Source organism: Tupaia chinensis, unplaced genomic scaffold (assembly GCF_000334495.1).
Source record: "Tupaia chinensis unplaced genomic scaffold, TupChi_1.0 Scaffold139072_1, whole genome shotgun sequence".
NCBI lineage: Eukaryota > Metazoa > Chordata > Mammalia > Scandentia > Tupaiidae > Tupaia > Tupaia belangeri.
Genome location: NW_006198962.1, coordinates 936914 through 962722, shown reverse-complemented (window position 1 = coordinate 962722; position 25809 = coordinate 936914). Strand labels below are relative to the sequence as shown.

Here is a 25809-nt window from a genome sequence, read left to right as displayed (position 1 = left end):
CTGTAGCTTTGGGCTCAGGGGCCTAGTGCTGCTGCCAGAGGCTGTCTCAGCCTCTCTGTCTCCCTTTCCTCACTTGTGAAGTGGGGCCACGAGGTGATATAGGTAGGAAACTCCTGGGACCGCAAGCCTGGCTGTCTAGTGTTTATTACGGTTGGTGTTATGGAAGAAAGACAGAAGCCTCCCTTCCTGGCCTGTCAGACTATTTGACCACACTAGGGACACCTAAAGTGGCATGAGCGAAATGAAGGAAAAATTTTTGTCCCACAGTTGACAAAAAACAAAGTTCATGGAGTTTTTGGTGTAGTACAGCCGTCTACTACACCGTCCCGTTAGCCCCAAGCCCATTATTCAGTCTGCTTATGAGGCTTCCTGAAACCAGCAGGCGGTGTGGTGGTGAAGGTGCTGGATTCATGGTTAATCGTGGTTCGAGTCCCGGACATGGTGGCTTGAAAATCATGTGCATCCATCCCAAAATCCTGAGAGGAGAATGGAGAAGGGATTGCAGGGCGGTCATCCCCAGGTAGGTAATTTCTCACTCTCTCTGTCACTGTCTCTCTGACACACATACACATGCTCTATGAAAAAATCTTTTTTCTTAAAATGTGTTTATTTAATTCCATTTGTTGTTATTATTGCTATTTTAAAAATCTGACCAGAGAGAGACAGAGAGAGAGAAAAGGGGAAAGCAAGAACGCAAGCTGTCAGCTCCAAGACTTGAACCACGGTCAGCCATGTGGGAGTCTAGTGCCTTAACCACCATGCTACCTACTGGTCACAGCAAAAAAAAAAAAATCTTAAAAAAAAAATCACAGGAAAGCTGGCTCCTCTGCTGATGAGAAAAAGTAAGGTGGCTGGTGCGTCCGTTTGGTTTCATAAGCAATACTCCATCTAAGCATTTTCTTGGCTGCCAATTGTCTCTGGAAAGGAGCCATGGGGGAGTTTCCGTGTGCTCATCGGTTTTACTCCCGTGAGAAAACACTGTTCTCCCCACTCGCATCGTGTAGCGTGGTGTCATCGCAGCTGGAGCTGACCAGGAAGCTTCAGGACATGCGTGACTCCCCACAAGGCTGTCAGGAACACTAAGCTCACTCATGCTATTTATCCAAATAGTGTCCACTTTTTTTCCGGCTGTAGATGGTCGAATAGTTGGAAGGAGGATAGTCGTTTTGTTTGGGATCTTTTTCTTTCACTCTACACCTCCGCCATGATGCCTAATTATAATATGCATAATTACGTTAGCAGGAGGCACCACTTTGTCCTGATTTAGACCTGCTGGGTAGGGCTTTCAGGTTGCTGGCCCTCTCTGTTAGGACCAGCGCTGTGGGGCTGGGGGCTGGGGGTCAGGGTTTAGCTACACCATCATGACACAAGCCACACCTGCTGAAGGAGTCCCCTGTGAATTTAAGAGGTGGAGTCCGACAGTCGCGTTTACATGTTGCCAAATTTCCAGAAAAACTAAAATGACATTGAAATGTGATCTGCCTCAGAGGCCTGGGAAGAGTGAACAGCCGTCTCCCCTTGCTCTTATTACTCCAAGTTTAAGTATAATTGAACATTTTCATTTAAAACCATTCAAATTGTATTTTTATTTATGTTTGCAGAGGGTGTCTTTGCTTGCCAGAGAGAAAGAGAAACACCCCCCAACAGGTATGGTCATGCTACCATCTCCATCTGGTCAGGATTTGCACACACACACATACACCCGGTGTGTTCTGCAAACTGCCAAAACTGGGATTCAAAGCACGGTCAGATTGCAGGATCTGGTTCCCAAATGCCCAGCACTTAACCACCGCTGCTATGGGATCAGCTTTCCATGCTTGTGACTTTAAATTTTATATAAGAATCACTAAGCAATTAGAACTTTTCTCCTTTGGGTCCATTTTATCCTAATGTTACTCCAGAAAAATCTTCCTAAATGGAAAGTATTCTCCCTCCTTAAAATAATTTTTTACTGGGGCCAGCAAGGGGCATAATGGTCAAAGAGCTGGACTGTCACATAGCCAACCACAGTTCAAGTCCTGGACCCAGCAGCTTGACAATCATGCCACTGTACAAGCGTGCCCAAAGTCCCAAGAGGAGAAGGGAGAAGGGATTGCTGTGTGGCCACTCCCCCCCACCCCAGGATGATTTCTGTCTCCCTCTCACTGTCTCTCTCAGAAGCACACATGCCCTATGGCAAAAACCCTAAAAAATAAAAAATAAAAATACATTTCTCCCTTATTTTTTCTCAATTCTTTTCCTCCTTTTTCTTATATTCTCGGAGTCACACGAATAGTTCCCAGAAGATGACCATCTGTCTTTTCTATAGATTTGAGACTGTTCAAATTCTGGTCCAATTGGTTGCATCTCTTCAAAGCGGTCAGCGTCCCGTGACCACAGCACACACTCGCATGTTGGTTTATGATCCGTTACGGATACGAGACACCTGGCACTGTGAATCCACTCCGTATACTCTGGCACACTTTTTGGGAAGTCTTTATTTTCTTTTATTTATTTTATTTACTTATTTTTTTATGAACCAGCTCAGGGTCAATATTGACTTCTTAATTCATTGTACGTTTTTCATTATTCCCTGTAATTGCATGGTGGTTGGCTGTCACAGTGTTGCTAAGAAACCTACAAGGAGGGTCTCCCCGGTGAAATCCTGAGGCTATCTTGGCACTTGCTTGCTACACTCTATTGTTTCAGAAACCAAAGATACTCTCTTCTCCTAACCTTCCAGGGATGCAGTGTGTATCATCTCATCTAACAGCTCAGCAAGACGGCCAGGGGGATACTGCTGCTGCTATCTGACCTCGGCCACACGGCAGGAGGAGGCGGTGGAGGGGTGGAGGGGTGGAGGAGCGGAGGCTCGCCTTTTCCCATAATGCCTGCACTGTCAGTCCTTTGTCCTCGTCATAGCCAGGGAGTCAGAGATGAGCCCACAATCCCCAGTACGGGTTCCTGTCTGGGCTGGCGGAAGCAGTGTCTGCAACCCAGAGTGTGGCCCAATGGTTCTGTCCATTCACTGCACACAGAGCAAGTGGCTTCAGGTGAGAGGGTGAGCCCCCACCTGCCTGGGGACATGAGTGGGCTGAACAAACTCTGCTCTCCTCGGTGTCCCCAAAGAAATGCCGCTCCCCCGCATCCTCCAAAATACAGTAAATGCCGAATCGTCGCGGCACGCTGGGCAGTGCCATGAGCACTTGCGTGCTTTCTCTAATCTTCCCATTGGCCCTGCAAACGTAGCAACAGGACCCCTTTTGGAAAGAGGGACTGGGAAGCAGGTAGCTTGGCTAAGCCCACATGGCTCAGGAGTGGTTCTAACATGTGGGTCTATGCAAGCCAGATGGACAGTCTACTGCCCTCAGTCCAGGGCCCTGGTGTAGACAGGTGGGAGGCTGACCTCTCTGCGGTGCTGTGTGCCGGTTGCTGTCCCTGTACACCTGCAAGGTGCTTTCGTGCTCTGAGCATCTCCCTCTAGAATCGCCAACAGGCACCAAGAGGAACTTCTGGATGTTTCTTCTAACACATCCAGGGAGTCCAATTTTCCTCGAGCCTTTTCCCAAGCTTGCTAGCAGGCCATAGCTGAGCTTCTGAGAGCAGAGTTAAACCCTCGGAGTAATCACCATCTGAGACAGGCAAACACATGTAACTGCATCCCCCACCTAGTTCTCTGAGTGCAGGGAGATGTTCAGGGGTTTTGTCTTACTGACATTATTTTAATCACACGGCCATGTAGAGACCCACACGCGCCATGCCCACATGCCCAGGAGAGAGGAAGAAAATAAACTGCTCGGGAGGACATGGTTTTGTCTCCTTTGAAAACCTCCAGACTGCCCTTGACGTGCTTCATCGTGGTTCCAGGATGCCTGCTGTCCTTGCCTGGGGACCCCACGGGTTGCCAGTGGGGCTCAGGGTGTCCCTCGGCAAATAGAGTTATTTCTAGCACCTGTCAAGCCAAAGAACATCTAGGATTCATTGAGCTAAAATTCACCTAACGTTAAATTCACCATTTTAACCGTTGCCAGTTGCCCAGTAAAGTGGCTTCAGCACATTCACCACTGTGTGATTGGAGAGCATTCTCATCACCTCAGAGAGAGTCAGCTTTCGCACTGCCCTGCTCACCCTGCGTCAGTTCTGTTTTGGAGAGAGAATAGGGCTTGTTTGAGTGTAAAGAGCAAAGCTACAGAGTCTTCAAGAGAGAAGTGCGATCGAAGGGGGACCTGGGGCACCTGCCTGCACTTCCCGTGGAAAGGAGAGCCCCGCCCTGGCAGTCCAGGTGGCGCGGCCCTCCGGGCAGCTGGGCACACACACACCTGCAGTTGCTTGTTTGTTCCTAACAGAACTCCCATTTCCTGAGCACCTACTGTGTGCCCTACATGCACAGCCCCTGAGAAAATCAGACCTGACCTTGAGCACAGTCCTGTGGAAGGACACTGTGGCTTCCTCCTTCACCACAGGAGGTGACACAGATGGAGTCTGTTGGAGTGGCAGCCTCCGCGGGTCCTACCCCGTCGCAGCCTCTATGGAAAATAAACTCTGCTCACTCGCTACCATGCTGTTGTGGCTCAGAGAACACAGGCTAAAACCACCACAAGTTCCTGATTCTTTGCCTGACTTGTTGCTTAAAGACGACACAAACAGGCCAGCCGCCCCGGGTGCCTGTCTTTTCCAAAGTCCCCAGAGCACCCGCCACTTGCGGACCCCGAATACGCAGCTGTCCCCATCGGCAGGGGCTGAGGTTCCTTCCTCCTGAAGCAGAGAAATCCACACACCAGAATCCCCAGGCAGACCTTGCCCCTAAGCCCAGGTCAGGGCCATCCAGGAACTGGACCCCCGAGGCAGGTCCCCGACCAGGAGGACAAAGAGCGGTACTCACAGGCAGCTGGGCGCTGCTTGCTCTCTGTCCTCTCTCTCTTCTCCTCGGTGACGGTTAAAAGGCACAGAGGATGCGAATGCCATTTATGTAGACAAGTGTCCGCCTCCCCGAAGCCAATCAGAGCAGCTCGTTCTGCATTATTTACCCTGCAGCATCTCCTGCTCTCCCAGCGCCTCCTGCCCCAGGATGTGAGCACTGATCTGAGCCCTGCAGGACTGAGGGGCACAGGAGAGAGACTGAGGGAAACTGGACCTCCTGCTCAGCCACTGTGTGGGACACAGGAGGGCCAGTGCTCCTGGGAGTCTCCTGCCAGCTCTGAGAAACCCCAGGCTCCAGCCCAGGGTACAGAAAGGACTGGCCTGGCACATGAGAGATATTCACTTTGCTCAGGGCCTGCTCCTGACACGAGGTGGGGGGAACAGGAAGCTCAGGGTGCTGGGCCGAGTACCCCAGAGGAGAGGGTGAAGCTGGAGCAGATGAAAATTTTTTTTAAGAAAGATTTTTGCTGTAGGGCGCGTGTGCTCGCCAGAGAGACAGAAAGCATGAAGTCACCCCCGGGGGAATGGCCACACTGCCATTCCTTCTCCTCCATTCTTAGGACTTGGGGCACACTCGCACACGCACCCCGCATGAATTTTAAGCTGCTGAGTCTGGGATTCGAACTGCCATCGATTATGTGTGAGTCCAGCAATATAACCACTATGCCATCTGCTGGTCTCCAGGTGAGCATTTGAACCCAGGTGGATCTCATTCAAAGTCCTGTTCTGTTGCCCTTAACCTAACAGCATTGAAAACAGGTCTGGTCTCTCTCTCTCTCCCACCTTACTGGTCAGCCACGAGGAAGAGCCCCACCCCTCAGTGCAATCCAAGGGGCACTGCTTCTCATTTAAGGTGCAAGGAATCGTGTGAAACTAGGCCAGGGGCCTGGGACCAGCCCCATGGCCTTGAGGTTAAGGGAGACAGATCTGCACGGGCAACATTAGTTTGAATTCTGAGCCCGGTGGCATGAAAACCATGCTGGACACCTGTGTGTGCCCAACATACCAACCAGATGGAGGAATGGAGAAGGGACTGTGGTATGAGCACACCCCACTGTGGGGTGCTTTCTCCCTCTCTCTCTGTCTCTCTCTGACAGCACACACGCCTTCTGGAAAGGAAAAGAAAAGGGACCTAGGCTATGTAGACAAGCAAGTTTGGAGAAGAGCTTCCACTCAGACAGGAAGCAGCATGCAGGCTCCTCTGCCCTGACCATGCATGCGTACCACACATGCTTGTAGAACACATGTGTGCACATGCACAAACTAAACACATGCATGCACACACACATACACACAATGTACAAATACTCATGCATGCATACATGTATACACATGCTTACACACACATGCACGCACACACACTAATGTATGCACAGCACATGCCACAGCACATGCCAGTCTCTGGCATTAAGTGGCATCTCTTCAAGGAGCAACCATGTGTAGGCAGCACAGGCTCCAGGAAGGGGACAGAGGCCAGGCTTCTATGAGGTCAGGGGCCGTTGGGGATCGGGGGACACCCGATAGGCATCTTCCTCCTTAGTCACAGGAGGCAGAGAGACCAGGCCCCAGCCACAAGGGCAAGATGAGCTCACAGGGGCCACGGTGCTGGGAGGTCAGCTAGAGGATGGCTTACGGCCCCAAGCGCTGCAAGATCAGTGGCCACCGCAGGGGCCAGGCAGAGCCTGCCCAGGAAGGCCAGCTCCATGGGAAGGAAGAGCTTTGAGCTCAAATGACATTTCCCAAGCTGAAACATCTGTCACCAGGGCAGGGGCCACCCTGCCCCACCCTCAGTGATGAGTGCACAGAGCCCTGGAGCAAGGACCCTGGTTGGGGAGGATGGCCAGGAGCTTGGGGTGCTGAGTGGGGTGAAGGATACACCCCATGTGGGGGCTACACACTGGAGATGCAGGTACTGTGAGAGACTGGGCTCCCAGGCACAGACCTCTGGGGGAACTGAAAAAAGCAAGTGAAACCAGAGCAATGTCAGCGTATGGGTTCAGCTGCAGGCATTTTCATACAGGACCACCCTGTCCCTTGCAATGACTTTCTGTGGTTCTCGTCATCGTCACTCCCATGTCATTCATAACAGAGGCCCAGGGAGGTTAGGCAACCTGCCTAAGGTCACACAGCTGACCAGTGCTCAGCGAGCGTCCCAGTTCTCCTTACCATGAGACCGTCGTGTGGCAGGATGGGGGCAGCCCCGGGAAGAGTAAATGGAGAGAGAAATCTACTGCAGCCACCCATGATGAGCTCCCAGGTAGAAGACCCAGGAGGCACGGCAGCACGAAATCCTGCTTGGACAGTTGCAGTACTGAGAAGTTGGAAGCAGAGCACAGCTGCATCTACGGCATATTTAAAACTCATAGCAACATGGGTCAGCTGATGGTGTAGTGGTCATGTTGCTGGACTCCCACATGGCAGACTGTGGTTCGAGTCCCGGATCTGGTGGCTTGATACCCAGGATGTGCGTGTGTGTGTGTGTGCCCACGATCCCAGGAGAAGATTGGAGGAGAAGGGATTCTGGTGTGGCCATTCCCCTTGGAGGATGATTTTTTCACTTTCCCTCTGTCTCTGTCTCTCTTTCTGGTGAGCACAAGTGCTCTAAGACAAAAATCCTCTTTTAAAAAACCCAAAAACTTCACAGCAGCTCTTGGTTGGAGGTAAAGGGAGGTGCAGTGGGCACGAGTGGAGCGAGTGGGCCAACCTGAGATTTATTCAAAGGCAGAAACGTAAAGACATGAAATGCAAGGCAAAGATGCAGAACAGAGCATGAGGACTGCAGGCTCCTGATTCCGGGCTTGGACTTGCCGTCGTCCCTCTGCTGTGACTCTACCCAGCTGTGACAATAATGACAAGTTAGAGTTCATACGAGGGATTGTGCAACAGGAGCGAGTCCAACAACAGATGCACGAGGTTTGCACGAGGAAACTTGGAAAAGTGTAGGGAGAGGCGTAAAGAAGACCCAAGCAGACGAACAAATACCCACGGTCTGCTTTTGCGCTGCTAACTGGAATAGCTGAGCCTGGTGACTTTGTAGAGAGGACAGAAGCTTACCTGTAAATGCACGACTCTGGTGGCTGGGAAGTCCAAGATCCTAGGCCTACAAGGTGGCTGAGGGAAGCACAGAGGAGGGTGGGTACATGCAGAGGGAGAGAGAGCTCCTGCCTGATTTCTTGTAGAGCAACCTGCTCTCGCGAGAGCTCATCCTCTCACAAGCGCGAGAACGCATTCATTGGGGGTTGTGAAACCTCCATCTTCTCATGAGACTGTTGCCTCCAGGAGTCAATCACCATGAGCCAGTAAGCACCTATGAGCCTCCTGGGACACCATGTTCCTGGGACATCAAGAAGGAAGGAAGTTTTCACTGAATGCCTTCACGGTACAGACAGTTCTGAGACACAGTCACCATAGCATCCATGCATGCCCAGGAACACCCAATACTGTGACTATTTCAGCTTTTCTCAAACTGATGAACAGTTGTTTTTTTAAAGGTTTTTTGTTTGTTTGTTTGTTTTATTGTCATAGGGCACATACACTTGCTGGAGAGAGACAGAGAGAGTCAGAGAGAGGGAAAGTGAGAAATCACCCTCCAGGGGGATGGCCATGCTTCAATCCCTTCACCTCCACTCTGTTTCTGGGATTTGGGACACACGCACACATGCTCATGGCATGATTTTCAATCTACTGGATCTGGGATTTGAAAGTGTGGAAGTCCAGTGATTAATCACCACGCCATCTGTTGGCCCTGATGAACAGCTTTAATACCATTCTAATCAAAACTCCAACATAGCTCAAAAGCAAAATAGGAATATTGGGAATAGTACACTCCCAAGAAAAAAGACTATTACAGAGCGTCTTGCTTTACAGGTATCAAGACAGGTAATGCTGTAAAAATTAATGTCTGACGCGGGAATAGACTTCTGACTAATTAAACAGAATAGACAGGCCAGGAAAAAAAAAAACCATAAAACTATGGAAAATTGACATATGTGGCATTACAGATCAATAGAGAAAGAACAGATTAAAAGTGATGTTTGGGGCCAGCAGGTGGCATGGTGGTTAATGTGCTGTATTCCCATATGACCGACCACAGTTCAAATCCTGGACCTGATGGCTTGGTTTCTCTCTCTCTTTCTCTCTCTCTCTCTCTCACTCCCTGACCCTCTCTGGCAAGTGCACATGCCCTATAGCAAAAATAAAATAATGATAAATAAAAATAATTCTTAAAAAAAAGTGATGTTAGAGGGCCAGCAAGTGGTGTGGTGGTAGGTTGCTGGACTCTCACATGGCCAACCATGGTTCAAGTCCCAGACCTGGAAGCTTGCTTTCTGTCTCTCTCTCTAGTCTCTCTGGTGACTGCACATGCCCTATAGCAAATATTTAAAAAATAATAATGATAGTAAATTGTGAGGGTATGCAGCCTAGATACGGGAGGCTGTTATCAGTACGCCTCACTAATTACTCACTAAAACAGGCTGACACATACCTTAATGCCAGGGGCTCTGTGGGTCTTATCTGACCTGGGGCATGGGAAACATCCTGACCCTGGTTAGGTCATGTGATGCCTGTTCTGTATAATGTTTATGGCTTACACACTATCCTCTTTGATGCATACTCAGACATAAGTAAACTGGCTTGACCTATGATGCATAATAGGATCACGCATGACAGTAACAAGGTCGAAAAACGTCTACACTAAAGTCCTTATCTCTAACTGTAGAACTTCAACCATATCCTTGAAAGCCTGCAAACTGTTCACTGTGCCTAGTAAAATGTCTAAATAAAGACGCTCAGCATGACTGAGCAGCACAGCTTGTCTGTGTTCACACGCATCTCTGCTTCTGCGTCTTTCTTCCTTTCCTTTCTCAAGCTTTCTTCTTTCACAGGTCCAAGCCCCAGGGGCAGATGCTGACAGTATTACCATCCAGAGAGATGTTACCCTTAAGCTTGTCAGCAGACGCTGGCAGTAAATAAAATGAAATAAATAAGAATTTTTTTTTAGAGAGAGATTTTTGTTATAGGGCACATGTGCTCGCTGGAGAGTCAGAGAGACAGAAAGAGAAAAATCACCTCCCAGGGGGATGGCCACGCCAAAGTCTCTTCTCTTTCATTCTCCTTTTGTAATTTTGGGCATGCACACACATGTGCCCGGTGTGAGTTTTATGCTGCTGGGTCCAGCCATTTCTGAGAGTCCAGCAACGTAACCATTACACCATATGCTGGTCCCAAAATTAAATCAGTAATTCTTTAAAAAAATTTTTAAAAAGGTGATGTTAGAACAACAGGTGGCTCACTTGCAAACACATGGACTGGAATGTTTTTCTCAGTCTATATCTAAAAATGAATTCCTGATGGATTAACTCCTTTACTATGAAAGGTAAATTTTTTTATTTTTGGAGAGGTTTTTGCTATAGGGAGCTGGACTCACCAGACAGAGAGAGACAGAGAGACAGAAAGCGAGAAATCACCCCCCAGGGGGGATGACCATGCCGCAATCCCTTCTCCTCCATTCTCCCCTCGGGATCCTGGGCATGCACACACATGCACCCGGCATGAGACTTAAACCATCGGGTCTGGGACTTGAACCGTGGTCAACTACATGGGAGTCCAGCGACATAGCCATTATACTAACTGCTGCTCCCGAAAGGTAAATTTTTCAATAAAATGAAAAAACATATTGCTATGACTTTGGCGTTTTCTTTTCTTCTTTCTTTTTTGGAGAGGTTTCCACTATAGGGTGCGTGCACTCACCAGAAAGACAGAGAGAGACAGAGAGAGAAAGCGAGAAATCACCCCCAAGGTGGGATGGCCACGCCACAACCCCTTCTCCTCCATTCTCCTCTCGGGATCTTGGGCACGCACGCACACACACACCTGACATGAATTTAAGTCTGTAAACCCAATTAGATGTCCTGGCCATATGGTGCTTAATGACAGGACTTGGTTCTGAGAAATGTACATTAGGCGAGTTCAGTGTCGTGTGAACATTGCAGCGTGGATTTACATGAACCTGGCACAGCTCAGTCTACCATACAGGACCTCTGGCACACACGCTGTCCATTGTTGACCAGAATACTTACACAGTGCATGACTATCTCACCACGTTTTACAATTTGGAGTTCGTGTGTGTGTGTGTGTGTGTGTGTGTGTGCACGTGCGCATGCTAGAGGACACGTGCACTTACCACCACAAAGAGAGACAGAGAGAGGAGGGGAGGAGAAAGCACCCCCATGGGATGGTCACACCAAAATCCCTTCTCCTCCAACTCTCTCTCTCCTCTCATGACTTTGGCCACACCTGCCTAGCATGTGTCTCAAGCACCACAACTAGGACTCAAGCTGTGCTGTTGGTCATGTGGGATCTGGCTCCTTGAACCACCAAGTCATGAAGCTGACCCTATTTAGCAGTTTTTAAATGTCTGGAAGCTATGGTTAGGTTTTCAGCATCATCTACCTCTTCCTGGCTTCAAATGTCATAATCATCCCTGTGAGGACACACTCGCTGTGAAAGCCCCATTGACTGTGTCTGTCCTGCACTTCCTTCCAAATAAGCTGAGGGCAAGGCTCCATGCTGGAGTGTTTTCCATTTGTACCTCGGATGGGAACCTGACTTGCTGAGATGGTTCTGCAATCCAAGGGCATGAACCCAGGGCAGAGGCCCTTCTGGATAGCAGGTCATTCAAGGCTCAGCCTGCTCTGCTGACAGCATCTCAGGACTGGGAGCAATGGGACCCCTAAGGCTGTGTTGGGGGAGACTTGCCTAGGAGACAGTACCAGTTTTAGTTGGCCTGTGATGGTCGCCGTGCCCTTGTGTCACCCTGGAAGCCCAGAGTCTCGCACCCTGTACGTCCACCTCCACCTCTGACACTCCCACCTCCCTCCTGCAGATTCTCCTCCTATCCACAGTTCTCCTCATCTTCTAGATCCTGCTCCCTGATCTCCCAGGCCTCCAATGAACACTTCATCTGGTGTCCCATGTAGACCTAGCCAGTACTTAGAAATGCACTTCCCCAAAATGTCAGAGCTGAGACTGACAGACTGCAAAGTAAGAAGAGCTTAAGTTCTATTGTCCTCTCCACTGGCTGTGTGACCACGCGACTTCCTCTTCTGTCTTAGTTTCTCATTTGTGAAATGAGGAGATGATTAGAGATAAAGAATATGCATTGATTTCTTTCTTTCTTTTTCTTAATTGCCAGGAGGTCCATGTGCTACCAGAGAGAGAAAAAGAGACAGAGAACGAGAGAGAGAGAGGAAGCACTCCCCATAGGGTGTGATTACACAACAATCAATCCCTCCTCCTTAATTTCTCACCCCATTGGGATTTAGGGCATGCATGCACATGTTACTGGCATACTTTTCAAGCCACTGGGTCTGGAACTTGAACCATGTGGTCATCCAGCTCCCTTAACCACTGGGCTGCAGGGCTGGCCTAAAAGTGCAGCCCTTTCTAGACAGAGCCTAGCACAAACAGACCTTCAGGAGGTACTGTTTTAACTCATGCCTGATAAAATGCAATGACCTCTTCTCAAGAATTCTCATTTGATGAGAACTGGAATCAGCCTGCCAAGTTGGCAGTAAAATCTTTTAGTGCTCAAATCTCACTGTGTAGGTAGAGGTCCATTTACCTGAGTAGCTGACAAAAAAAAAAAAAGAGAGCCCTTCACAGAGCCCCAGAGATAAAGGGAAGGAAAGAGCTCATGTTCATTAATCTCCCATGTGGTGGCCATCTTTCATAATCACGGGATTTAATTTTCACACACATGTGATAAGTGAGATACTATTTTTTTCCTTTCATGAGTGAGAGAAATAAGGACAGAAAGAGAGCGAGAAATAGCACCTCACAATCCACCACGTGTCCCAGATCGTGGGCACATGCACACCTGGTGTGTTCAGGGAAGTCTCCAGATGTGAACCTGGAACCTTCCAATGTAGGCCAGCCTTGCAGAGCATCGCCTCACCACTGCACCATGGTCTGACCCCAAGGTCGATACTATTAAAACCCCCATTTTACTGAGAAAGATTCAGAAGCTCAGGGAATAAAGTGCCAAGTCCTATGTTGGGGTAGGTGGTTGAAAAGAACCTTGCCTGGTCTGCATTTGCTACTGAGCCACAGCTATGAAACCATTCCTGCACCTCATTTAATCCCAGTTACAAGTGTGAGGAACCAAGTAGACAAGACCCACAGACCTGTCCACGCTGCTAGCCAACAGAAGAAGAGAAAACAGAAGGCTAACACAGATGCCTGTTCCCCCAGCAAGTTAATCTGTAAGCAAACATTTCTCATGTGGGACCAGAGAGTCAAAGTACACATGCCACCATTCCCAACGACTGTACCCCAGTTAAGTACAAAGCCAGAAACGTACTTACTGGCAATTCTAACTTCTTATGGATCTGCTCTCCTTGACGGGGTTCTCCAACTTTGGGAGTGAAGAAGGTGTGGAGAAACAGCTGCAGAAGTGGGCTCAGACACAGCACTCTTTTTGCAACTTTGAACCTACATTTCCCTGTCCCTGCATTTTTAGTCTCATCTGCTGGTTAAACATTAACTGTGATGGTGATAAAGGTGGAGGAAATCTTGAGAAACCTTCAGGGAATCGCTCACCTTTGGGGAACCTAAGACTGATCATTTTCACCCTAAACCCTGGCAGCTCGAACCTTCCTTACTCTACCATGCTATGTATGTCTTTCACTTTCCCAAACAGCTCTGATTCCAACTTTTCAGTCCCACTAGGTCATACCATGATTCCAGCCCTGTGACAGTGAAGCCTGCCTGGCCCACAGCCTCCTGTCATTGCAGGCAGCTTCTGAAACTAGGCCTGCACTTCCCAGAGTTGCCCGCAGAAGGTAAGGTTGCGATGTCCAGGTTAGAGAATTCTCAGAACCCAAGTATCCGCCTTCCTTCCTAAACCCATTGAAATGATAGTTGAGATGCATGAAACAGTACTAAAAGAGGGATTTTGACAACTTTCTGGTAAGAGCAATGTTGGGAACATTTTAGTAGAGTGCGAAGTAGGGCTGAAAAGGCAGTACGAAAACTTCCACAGGCAAAAATCTGCAGGGAGCTCAGATGGTTTTTCTGGTAGAACTGCAATAGCTCCAAGCCTGGGACTTGGAGTTTGGCAAGTTCAAAGAGCAGAGTGCCCGTGAGGCTGTGCCCAGGGCAGCTCATTAAAGGACTGGGTACAAGGCAGTAGGGACAGAGTGCTTTCACCAGAAGCATTTGTCACAGCCGGGTGCTGGGAACGTGCTTTACTCTAGAGGTGCAAAGCAGGGGGCAGTGCAGGAACAGGCTAGGGTGGGGCTGGCAGCTAGAGTGCATTCTGCCAGTGATGGGGACTGAGAGGACAGCAGAATGACACTGTGGTGCCCCTAATCCTCCAAGGGCCACTGGGAGAAAGAGAGAAAAGAGAAGGAAGAGCAAGTCCTCCCTGTAGTGACATAATGCTACTCTACTCCACACCCAGAGTCTCACAGAAGCTGGTGAGACAAGAGTTAGATGCTGTTTGCAGGTAATAGGACAGCTCCCCCCACCCCAGAGGAAGGTCACTGTACTATGTGCCCCCGCCTGTTAAATCCTCCCTGCTACCTTCTTTGGCCCTAATTCCTTTCCTTTCCCAGTTGCCATATTCCTTTGCCCTTAGACATTACTTCTTGCTCTTAAAGAATTCATGGCCCCTTGCAATGGGACTTAATTAGACAAAGACCAAAAGGTCAGACAGACATAGTCCAGGACACGAAGATAATATAAAAGGATTATCACAAAAACTGGAATGGGGCAAGGCATTCCCTGACGGGTGGGACTGTCCCTGATTCTGGGGTATGAATTCCAAGATATGGATCATCAGGCCCTCAAAGTTAACTGAGATAATGACCTTTTCCAAATTAACAACCTCTGAACAAACCAGTTTCCAACTAACCATGGTTACGTAGGGTCTCATGACTCTGAGACCACCCTAAGGGATAGCATAACCTACAGGACATGTGACCCCTATCACGAGGAGATGCATGCACAAGAAGCCCATACAAAGCCCCTCACCTCAGTTCCTCTTCAGCAACTCATTTTCTGGTGCCCACTCCCTACTTAGGAGCTCTGTTCTTCCTTCCCTCTCTTAATAAAGTCTACTTGCTATTCCCTCTCTGTGTCCATGTCTCTAATTCTTTGTGAGCATGAGACAAGAACTTGTGTCCCACTGCGGGTACTGGGCCTGATCACCATGTCCCTGTGTCATATTTTGGAAATTCATCTCGACTCTCCTTGTTCACACAGAAAAGGTAGGCAAACTTTATCCCTTTCCTTTTCTTGTGGACAATTCTCTTATCCTTGCCCGTGGAGAAGCTTTCAGTCAATTTCTCGTTACCAGTTATAGTGGCAAGAAGGTTGGCTGTCTGATGACTTGGTTTTATTTCTGGAATCCCTATTGTCACACGGAGAAGTGAACACTCTTGGGCCGAAGAGTCTGACCAAGCCCAGGACTAATCTCTGGTGCATCCTGAAGGTTCCAGGAGTGGCAGCCACCTCCCAACTGCCCACCTGGATATCAGAACAGACTCCACTCTGTCCTTCCTTCAGGTTTTTCCCCACACCCATGGGCAAGGAGGTATTGCTGCTCAGACCCTCTCAGTCTCCAGGACTGACAATCTGAGAACAGAGCAATTCCAGCAGCTTGCCTGGATGACGTTGAAGTGGATCAAACTACTCTTTGTCTACTTGGTGGGTCGACCAGGTCCAGAGGCTAGGAACTCCATCCATCACGTGGAAAGGACATGTCTCGGAGCAACTGAAAATGCTTGCCTAGGTCCACACTAAAAGGCTCCAGGATTGTGGAGTTCTCCCTATCTGCCCAACTGGATGTCACAAGGGTTTCCCTTGCTCTCTCACCATCAAGACCACACAGACTGACTTCTTCTTCTCCATAAAGGTTTAACCAAAATGAGCAGGAGACCCTCTTTCTCTATGGACTCTGAAATCTCTGCTGCAAAATCCTCCTTGGTTTCCCTCACACTGCCCAACCAATACTCAGTGCCTCCATGCCCTTCACCTATGCCCCCACTTCCTCCATCTCCTCCACCTGTGCCCCCACCTCTTCCACCTGTGCCTCCACCTCCTCCACCTGTGCCCCCACCTCTTCCACCTGTGCCTCCACTTCTTTAACCTGTACTGCTGCTTCCCTCTCCAGATTCAGTTTACTCAAAGCTACTCTTGAAATGGACTTCTTCCAATAATCAAACCCAACCCAGAGAGCACCCCAGTGCCCTTTATTCACCACTTTACAACAATTTTCTCACCCTTGGACCTTCTTAACTAACAGGTTCCCCATCTTCATTTCAAACAAGCCTCTGTCCACTGGCATCATAAAGATTCTGTGGGAAGGTTTCTTTTTTTCCTCATATGAGGGAGTACATAACACTCTTGGTCTTCATAAGAATATACGTAGACAAGCTGCCTATTCCTAAATGAAGTCTCTGTGTTTTTCCTCTGTGGTCTGATTACTGTATAATATACACCCTTTTACATGTCTCTAAGGAATTTATGACTCCTTACTGATAAAGCAGGAGGTAGGGATATTGAATACACAGACAGGGAAAAGACCCAACATGGAGTCACAGTGGCTAGATTTTCACAGCCAAAAGCTGGCTGCATCGAGACTCAAAGCAACTGTAGCTAAGGGCAACAGTTTCTAAATATTTAGTAGCTGTAGTCTAACAATTAGTACAGAATGCTATGGTCTGTTGACTACATGAAGGATAGGGTAATAAATCACTCTGGGGACCGGCAGTTTGCGTAATGGCTATGTCGCTGAACTCCCATGTAGTCGACTGCGGTTCTAGCCCCGGACCCAGTGGCTTAAACTCACACCAGGTGTGTGTGCGTGTGTGCCCAAGATTCTGAGAGGACAATGGAGGAGAAGGGATTGCGGCGTGGCCATCCCACCTGGGGGGGTGATTTCTTGCTTTCTCTCTCTCTCTCTCTCTCTCTCTGTCTTCCTGGCAAGTGCACATGTGCTATAGCACACACACACACACACACACACACACACAAAATCCCTCTGACTACCATGTACCATTTTCTAAAGCCCACTTCCTTATCAGAGTTCATCACCCTTACTTCTAGATAAAAACTCTTCACCTCCAGCTGCTCTTCAATAATCCATTTGAGCCCCCTTACATTGATTGCAAGCTTTTTCTACTTCTCTGATAAACTCCATTTTTCTCTCCTCTCTGTGCCCACATCTCAAATTCTTCAAGAGCGTCAAAGAAAAACCAGCACCTACCTGTGTTGGGTCTGATCACCCAGCACTCCTGTGTCACTTGCTGTTTGCCCTACTGGCCCTACGGCTATTGGTCAGAATGTCCAGGTCCACACGATTCTCCTGTGGCAACTTTCCAAACAGTTTGTTCTTCCTTATCAAAGGACCCTGTCTCAGGTCATCACACCCAAGTGGGCCATTCAACTTCACATAGGGTTTTTAACCTGTGTTTGAAAGCTTGCCACCATAATCACTCCTTCTACAAAGGCCTCATCAAAGTAGTGTAGCATGCAGCTAAGGGGAATCTTAAAAGAGCTATTTTTGCTTCTCATAATTTTTAGAATTAAGACAAGAAAGAAAACAAACATTTTGACCTCGTTATAATGGAACTCTTTTTTTTTTTTTTTGAGAGGATTTTTTTTTTGTTATAGGGCGCGTGCGCTCACCAGACAGACAGAGAGACAGAAAGCGAGAAATCACCCCCCCAGGGGGGATGGCCACACTGCAATCCCTTCTCCTCCATTCTCCTCTCGGGATCTTGGGCACGCACGCACATGTGCCCTGCGTGAATTCAAGCAACTGGGTCTGGGACTCGAACCGCAGTCGACTACATGGGAGTCCAGCAACATAGCCATTACACTAACTGCTAGCCCCATAATGGAACTCTTGAAGAACCCCATGGTATATGAGGTCAGTAACCCATTGTTCAATATCCTCCACTGAGGAACATAGAGGATAGAACTGAGTAATATTCTCCAAGAGGGTGTGGAGAAAAATAAGCAAAACAACAGAAAAGGCAGAAGAAACCCATAAAAGTCCCAAAATTTCCAGGAATTCAAACCCTGCCAGGGCCCCCCGTCCTGAGTCTTCTCAAACCGTCTAAGGGCCATACTTCTAGCCCCCGGATTCCAAGCACGTCCAGTGGAAGAGTTCTATAAATGCGTCCAGTCAGCCCTGAATCCTCGCCACCTGCAGAAGGGCAAACGGCCCCTCGACCCAGGTCGGACTTCAGGGGGCCTCTCAGGGAATCAAACCCTGCCAGGGACTCTTACTTGGACTCGTGGCCAACCCCTTATAGGTTTGTCTCCACAGAAGCAAACAGAACAGGACAGGAGCACTTAAAGAAATGCCTCCAGAGGTCTTACAGTAAAACTGCACAACTTTTTGGAGGAGCAGTCAGCGTCTCTTGTCAGCTATCCACAATTCTGAGAAGAGCTCTGGGGCCCTGGGAAGTCCCAGGTGGCGTCTCCCCTAGAGCAGTCTCCGGGTAGTTGGTAGCTGGGCCAAGTGAGGCCGCTCTCCCTAGGATGCCTCACCCACGTACCAGACAGGTACAGATCTCGCTGGGGCCTCCAAATGTTCTAGTCTACTCAGAGAGAAATGAGAGGACATCCAGACGGGGGGTGGGGGTTACTCACGTCTCTCAAAACCCTGCAGCCCTGAGTGTAAGGTGAGGGTCGCTTAGAAAGGCAAAGAATGTACAATCATGTCCAGGATGACCTGCCTGATTCAGAGGGTAAGGTGCAGTGGGCTCAATTGGGGGAAAAGGGCAGGAGGTAGGGTTTTAACAATGTAAGAGCAAAAGCACAGTACAGAAGCAAGAAAAGCAGGTTAATCATTCTTCAGGGTATGTTCTGTCTCTGCCTAAACAAGATAGAATCTTAGTGGTCTTCATGGCTCAGGGCAAGGGGCCTGGCTAATGATCACATCACTGGGGAACATTTTAGGGCAGTTAGGAGGAGTGGGGGTTAAAGATAATAGGGATGTTAATTACTCTGCTTACTCTTAGGCACAGAGGAGAAGGCAAGTTTCTAGTCACAGGAATCTAACAGTTTATAATGGAGGCACTCCTCCAAGATAGGGTCATGCCTGCTTCATTGGTTCTCAGGAAAAGAGACAAAAGGCAAGCAAGGGTCAACTGCCTTGGCACAGGTAAGCCTGGACGATCCTGTTGTGGCCCGCTTGCTCTTGAATTACATGCCGAGAGGTAACTCACAGAGTTACCTGGTCCACGTGGCAGGGGGACACATTCCCAATATTTCAAGAGGATTGGAGAAGATATTTTTTTTTAAGTTTTCAAGCCCTCTTTTTTTTTTTTTTGTCTCTAGCTGGGACACCTCCCATCGGCCACCAGCACCCCTTTGCAATGCATCCTGAAACATTGGGACTCCTCTGACCCACAGTCTCTAAAGAAGAAGCTCTTTGTCTTCTTTTACACCCAAGCTTGAACTCAAGCAGAGGCGTGCCCACCCCTCCCATGTTAATAGACAGAAACAAACTTGACCCCAAGAAATAATTTTTTTTGAGAGGTTTTCACTATAGGGTGTGTGTGCTTGTCAGAAAGACAGAGAGAGACAGAGAGATAGAAAGCGAGAAATCACCTCCCAGGGGGGATGGCCATGCTGCCATCCCTTCTCCTCCATTCTCCTGTTGGGATCTTGGGCACACACACACACGCCCCCGGCATGGGTTTAAGCCGCCGGGACCAGGACTTGAACCGTGGTCAACTACATGGGAGTACAGCGACATAGCCATTATGCTAACTGCTGGTCCCAAGAAATAAATATTGATTGCAATGCTATTCAGCAGTAAGATCTCTTTGTAAATGCCTTGGAAAATGAAGAAAAATTCCAAATGTACATGCTTTTCTGCTGGCTCAGAGTCTGCCAGGCTCCTCAGACTGATAGGAGATAAGATCTTAACACTCTCAGCCCTGCTAGCTCCTCAGAGACTGCCTCAACTATTCTTGCTCTGTATTCAATTCTACCTGTTCATCCAGGAGCCCTAAAATGAACTATCCCTATAATTAGTCCTTCATTTGAGTCAGGAAAAAAAATTCAGTCCTATGCAAGTTCACAAGGCTTTTTCTCTTACTGAGCTTAAACTCTGGCTTTTAAACAGATACTAAACAAGAGTAATCCAAGACCTGCAACTAAAGAGTTAAAGGACCCCCTCTGGTTGCTAAGACTATTCAAGTTTGTTTAGAAACTCTTCTCAGATAAGCAAAACCTGAAAGAATTTACCAACACCAGACCAACTCTTCAAGAAATTCTCAAGAGAGTACTATACCAGGAACACTAAAAAGAGACTGACAGAAATAAGAGAATAACAAACAACTAAGAAAATGGTCAACTTAATGGTAGAGACAAGTCCAGAAATATAGATAATAATGTTGAATGTTAATGGATTAAATTCTCCAATCAAGAGATATAGATTGGTCGAATGGATAATAAGACAGAAACCCTCTCTCTGTTGCCTACAAGAGACGCATCTCATGGATAAAACATACATAGACTAAAAGTGAAGGGCTGGAAAGAGGTATTCCATGCAAATGGAAACCAAAAAAGAGCTGGAGTCATGATACCAATTTCAGACAAAATAGGTTTTAAGACAAAAACTGTAAGAAGAAACAAAGAAGGGCATTATATAGTAGCAAAAGATCTAATTCAACAAGAAGATATAACACTTATAAATATCTATACACTCAACTCAGGAGCACCCAAATATGTGAAGAAAAGACTGTTAGATCTAAAAGGGGAGAGACTGCAATACACTAATTGTTGGGGACTGCAAAACCTCACTATCTCCTTTGAACTGATCGCCTATACAAAAAATAAGCAAGGAGATACAGGATCTAAATGATATCATAAATCAAATAGACTTGACAGACATCTATAGAAACTTCCACCCCAAAACCACAAAATAAACATTTTTCTCATCCCCATATAGAACCTTTTCAAAGATGACTATATGATAGGGCACAAATCAAGCCTTTACAGATTCAAAGGCATAGAAACTATATCCAACATATTTTCTGACCACAATAGAATTAAACTTGATATTAATTTCAGAAAAAACATGGAAATACACAATCATATGGAAACTAAATAACCTACTCCTGAATGACTTTATAACTACTGAAGAAGTTAAGACTGAAATAAAAAGATTCATGGAAACTAATAACAATGCATACACAAGTTTCCATAATCTATGGGACACAGCAAAAGCAGTCATAAGAGGGGAGTTCATAGCAATTAGTGCACATAAGAAACAGATGGAAAGGTGGCAAATGGACAATGAACATCATGCCTCAAATAATTGGAAAAACAACAACCAAAAAAATCCAAATGCCAGGAGAAGAGAAATAGTAAAGATTTGAGCAAAAATAAATCAAATAGAAAATAAATGAACTATACAAAAAATAAATGAAAGTGAAAGCTGGTTCTTTGAAAAGATAAACAAAATTGACATACTTCTAGATAGACTAATTTTAAAAAAGAGAGAAAGGAACCAGATAAATCAAATTCACAATTAAACAGGCAATATTGCAACAGACACAATATAAATACAAACATCATTAAAGGATACTACGAGCGACTGTATGCCAACAAATAAGAAAATTTGGATGAGATGGACAAACTTCTGGACACATATAATCTACCAGGATTGAATCAGGAGGACACAGAAAGCCTGAACAGACCCATAACAAGCAATGAAATTGAATCAGTATAAGTAACTTCCCAACAAAGAAAAGTCCTGTTCCTGATGCTGTCACTTCTGACTTCTACAAACTTTTAAATAAGAGTTAACCTCCATTCTACTTAGGTTATTTTAAAGATCCAAAAGGAAGGAACCCTCCCAAATTTCATTCATTCATTCATCCATCACCCTGATCCCAAACACAGACAAGGACATGACAAGGAAGGAAAACTATAGACCAGTAGATGAATAAGATGCAAAAATTCTCAACACGATACTAGCAAATTGTATCCAAAAACATATAAAAAAGATTATACATCACGACCAGGTAGGCTTTATTCCAGAGATGCAAGGGTAGTTCAACATATGCAAAACCAATACACCATATTAACAGAAAGAATGATAATAGGGACTAGCAGTTAGCGTAATGGCTATGTCGCTAGACTCCCATGTAATTTATCGCAGTTCAAGTCCCAGACCTGGTGGCTTAAACTCATGCCCGGTATGTGTGCATGTGTGCCCAAGATCCTGAGAGAAGAATGGAGGAGAAGGGATCGCGGTGTGACCGTACCCCCAGGGGGTGATTTCCCGCTTTCTGTCTCTCTGTCTTTCTGTCTCTCTCTGTCTTTCTGGCAAGTGCACGCATCCTACCGCAAAAACTTCTCCAAAAAATAAATAAATAAATAAAATAAAGATAATACCCATATGATCATATTAGCTGATACAGAAAAGCGTTTGATAAAGTACAACATCCCTTAATGATTAAGACCCAGCAAAATTGGCTAAGTGGAAGGGACATTCCTCAACACAATAAAAACCAACTATGAAAAACCCATAGCTAACATTAAACTGAATGAGGAAAAGCTGAAAGTTTTCCCACTAAAAACTGGAACAAGACAAGGCTGCCCACTTTCTCCATTCCTTTTCAATATAGCACTGAAAGTTCTAGCCAGTGCAATCAGAAAAAAGAATGAAAAGGCATTCAAATAGGGAATGAAGAGGTGAAATTATCTGTTTGCTGATGACATGAATGTATACATAGAAAACCCAAGGTAATCCATGATTAAAACTTCTGGAAGTAATAAATGAATACCGAAAAGTGGCAGGATACAAAATCAACATATAAAAATCTATAACATTTCTATATACAAACAACAAGCAGACTGAGATAGAATTGATAAAAGTAATTCCATTGCCATAGACACGAAAGTATAAGATAGCTAGGAATAAATCTAACTGAAGAAATCCAAGACCTCTACAAGGAAAACTATGAAAATATAAAAGAAAGAAATTGAAAATGACACAAAAAATTGGAAGACATCCCATGTTCCTGGATTGGAAAAATTAATATAATAAAAATGACAATTGTACTCAAATTAATCTACACATTTAATACAAACCAAATAAAATTATCAGAGACTTTCTTCACAGATTTAGAAAAGACCATCATAGGATTTGTCTGGAATCATAAAAGACCTGTATTGCCAAAGCGATCCTCTGAAAGAAAAGTGGAGTGGGAGGCATCTCACTTCCTGACCCCAAAATATATTTCAAAGCTGTGATAATCAAAAGAGCATGATTTTGGCACAAAAACAGACAGGTGAATCCATGGAACAGAATAGAGTCCCCAGAAATAAACCCCAAAACATGCAGCCAACTGATTTTTGACAAAGGATACCAGTCAATCTAGAAAAAGAAAATTTAGCAAATGGTGCTGGAAAAACCGGGTATCCACCTGTAGAAAGATAAATCTGGACCCCTGTCTCTCACCATCAACAAAAATCAACACAAAGTGGATCAAAGATCTAAACCTAAGACCTCAAACTATAAAACTACAGGAGGAAAATACTGAGGAAACTCTGGGAGACATTGGGGTGGACAAAGACTTTTTAAATAAGATCCCCATGGCAGTGGTCTCAGAAATAGACACGTGGGATTACATCAGATTAAAAAGTTTCTGCACAGCAAAAGACATAGTAATCAGTGTGAAACGACAACCCTTAGAATGGGAGAATGTTTTTGCAAACTATGCCTCAGATAAGTGTCTCATAACCAGAATACACAGGGAACTCAAGTGACTTACCCACCCCAAAAAAGATCAACCCAATTAAAAGATGGAAAAATGAGCAAACAACTCTCTAAGGAAGGCACACGAACCTCCAAAAAGCATATGAAAAAAATGCTCAAAAACTCTCATCATAAGGGAGATATATAACCACCTGACTCCAGTTAGAATGGAGACTTAAATAATAATAATAATTATAAGTGCTGGTGGGGCTCTGGTGAAAGGGGAATTCTCCTACACTGCTGGTGGGAATGTAAACTGTTCCAGCGACTGTGGAGAACAATATAGAGATTCCTCAAAGATCTACAAATAGAACTACTATTTGATTCAGCAATCCCACTCCTGGGTATTTATCCTAAGGACTGGAGATTTAGTGCTGAGTGAAGCAAGCCAGGCTATGAAAGAGAGACATGTATGTCTCCACTTAATATATACCAACTCTCCACATTCTATGGTGGAAACGGAAAGATTAGAAGATATATAAGCATGGAAAATGGTTATGATTCCAGGAGACAGTGTTGGAAGAGGGTGGGAGAAGACAGTGTGAGGAAAGAAATTAAGGGGGAAAATAGGCAAGACATTTATGGGACACAGAAATGGATTATCTGTTGATGATAATGTGTATGGTATCCTCACCTGGACTTGTGTGAAGTGTATTCATGTTGGGTAAATTCACTTCACAAGCTAAGTGATGACTAGTGATTAAATGTGTAAAACTTAAAAAAAAGGCAAGAAAAGAAAAGAAAATTTGCTTTCTCGCAGAGTCTGAGAAAAGACATAAGCATACCAGGGCTAACCTCTGCAGCTTCTTAAAAAGAGACAAAAGTGTGCATCAGCAGATGGCATAATGGTGATGTCGCTGTACTCCCACGCAGTCGACCATAATTTGAATCCCAGACCTGGTGGCTTAAAACTCATGCCAGGCGTGTGTACATGCATGCCAAAAATCCTGAGAGGAGGATGGAGGAGAAGGCATTGTGGCATGGTCATCTCTCCTGGGAGGTGATTTCCTGTTTTCTACCTCTCTATGTCTGTGGAGAGCACACATGTCCTATAGCAAAAACCTCTCTCTCTCAAAAAAAGAGAAACAAAAAGGGACAAAAGAAAAAGGCATGTTTTATCCGAGTTTTTAGCCACATGTAGCAGGCTGACTTCATCCCAGACAGTCACATCCTGGTCTTGTGTTTTGGTTGTTCAGTCCCCTACTGGGCATGTTTGCTTGATATGTTCCATAATTTTAAGTGTCTGTATGAGACACAGTCATGGGCATGAGCCATTAATGATCTGTTACTTGGCCAGGAGAACTGTAGGTCACAGATGGAGTTCACTGCACAGCCAGAAAAGCAGGGATTTCCCTTCCTCTGGTTATATGGTTGTATCTTTCCCTTGAATTATTCTATTAAACAGTTACACAATATTTTTTAATTTCCCTCGACTCATCAATGTATGTCACAAGCTCTGTCACAAGGCCGAGTTAACAGAGCCACCATCACCATAGAAATGAAAACAGGGCCACAAAGGCCTTTGTGAAAAAGGTTGCACAGCTGTGAGTCGGTCTGATGCATTTTGAGCATCCAACCATGTAGGCAGGCGCTTCGGCGCCTTTACCCACTGCCATTTGCTAGCTTTCTTCCTGACTCAGTTGATAGATGACAGATGGGTGATAGATGAGGATGATAGATAGATAGATATAAATAGATGGTAGATAAATAGATGATAGCTAGACAGATAATAGATGGTAGGTAGATAGATGATAGACGACAGATATTTGATGGGAGATAGCAGACAGATACATGATAGATGGGAGAGAGATGGTAATAGATGGTAGGTAGATGGTAAAGAGATGATTGAATGGTAGATAGATGGTAAATAGGTGATAGATACTAGTACAATAGATAGATGATAGACGGTAGGTAGATAGATGATAAATAGATGGTAGATTGATGGTACGTAGATAGATGACAGTTGCTAGGCATGATAGACGGGTGGTGTGTAGATAGATGATAGATGGTGGATAGATAGAGGACAGAGTGAGAGACAGGTAAGAGGAGATTTATCACAGGAATTGACTCACGTTGATTACGGAGGAAGTTCCACGATCTGCCATTGATAAGCTGGG

General features: G+C 46.1%; 1 protein-coding gene across 4 annotated transcripts in view; it reads right to left on the bottom strand.

Moving 5' to 3' along the window:
• DDC (dopa decarboxylase) overlaps nucleotides 1-13419 on the bottom strand; it is a 113008-nt gene extending 99589 nt beyond the window's left edge. The window contains exon 1 of one of the 4 annotated variants that reach the window (XM_006161795.2): nucleotides 13266-13419. The gene's annotated coding sequence lies outside the window, so the exon portion shown is untranslated. Of the gene's footprint in view, nucleotides 1-4861; nucleotides 4935-7953; nucleotides 8209-13265 lie in introns of those variants that run through there. The other 3 variants (XM_006161796.3, XM_027765630.1, XM_006161794.2) reach the window with 3 other exon arrangements.
• Nucleotides 13420-25809: the final 12390 nt, after the last annotated feature.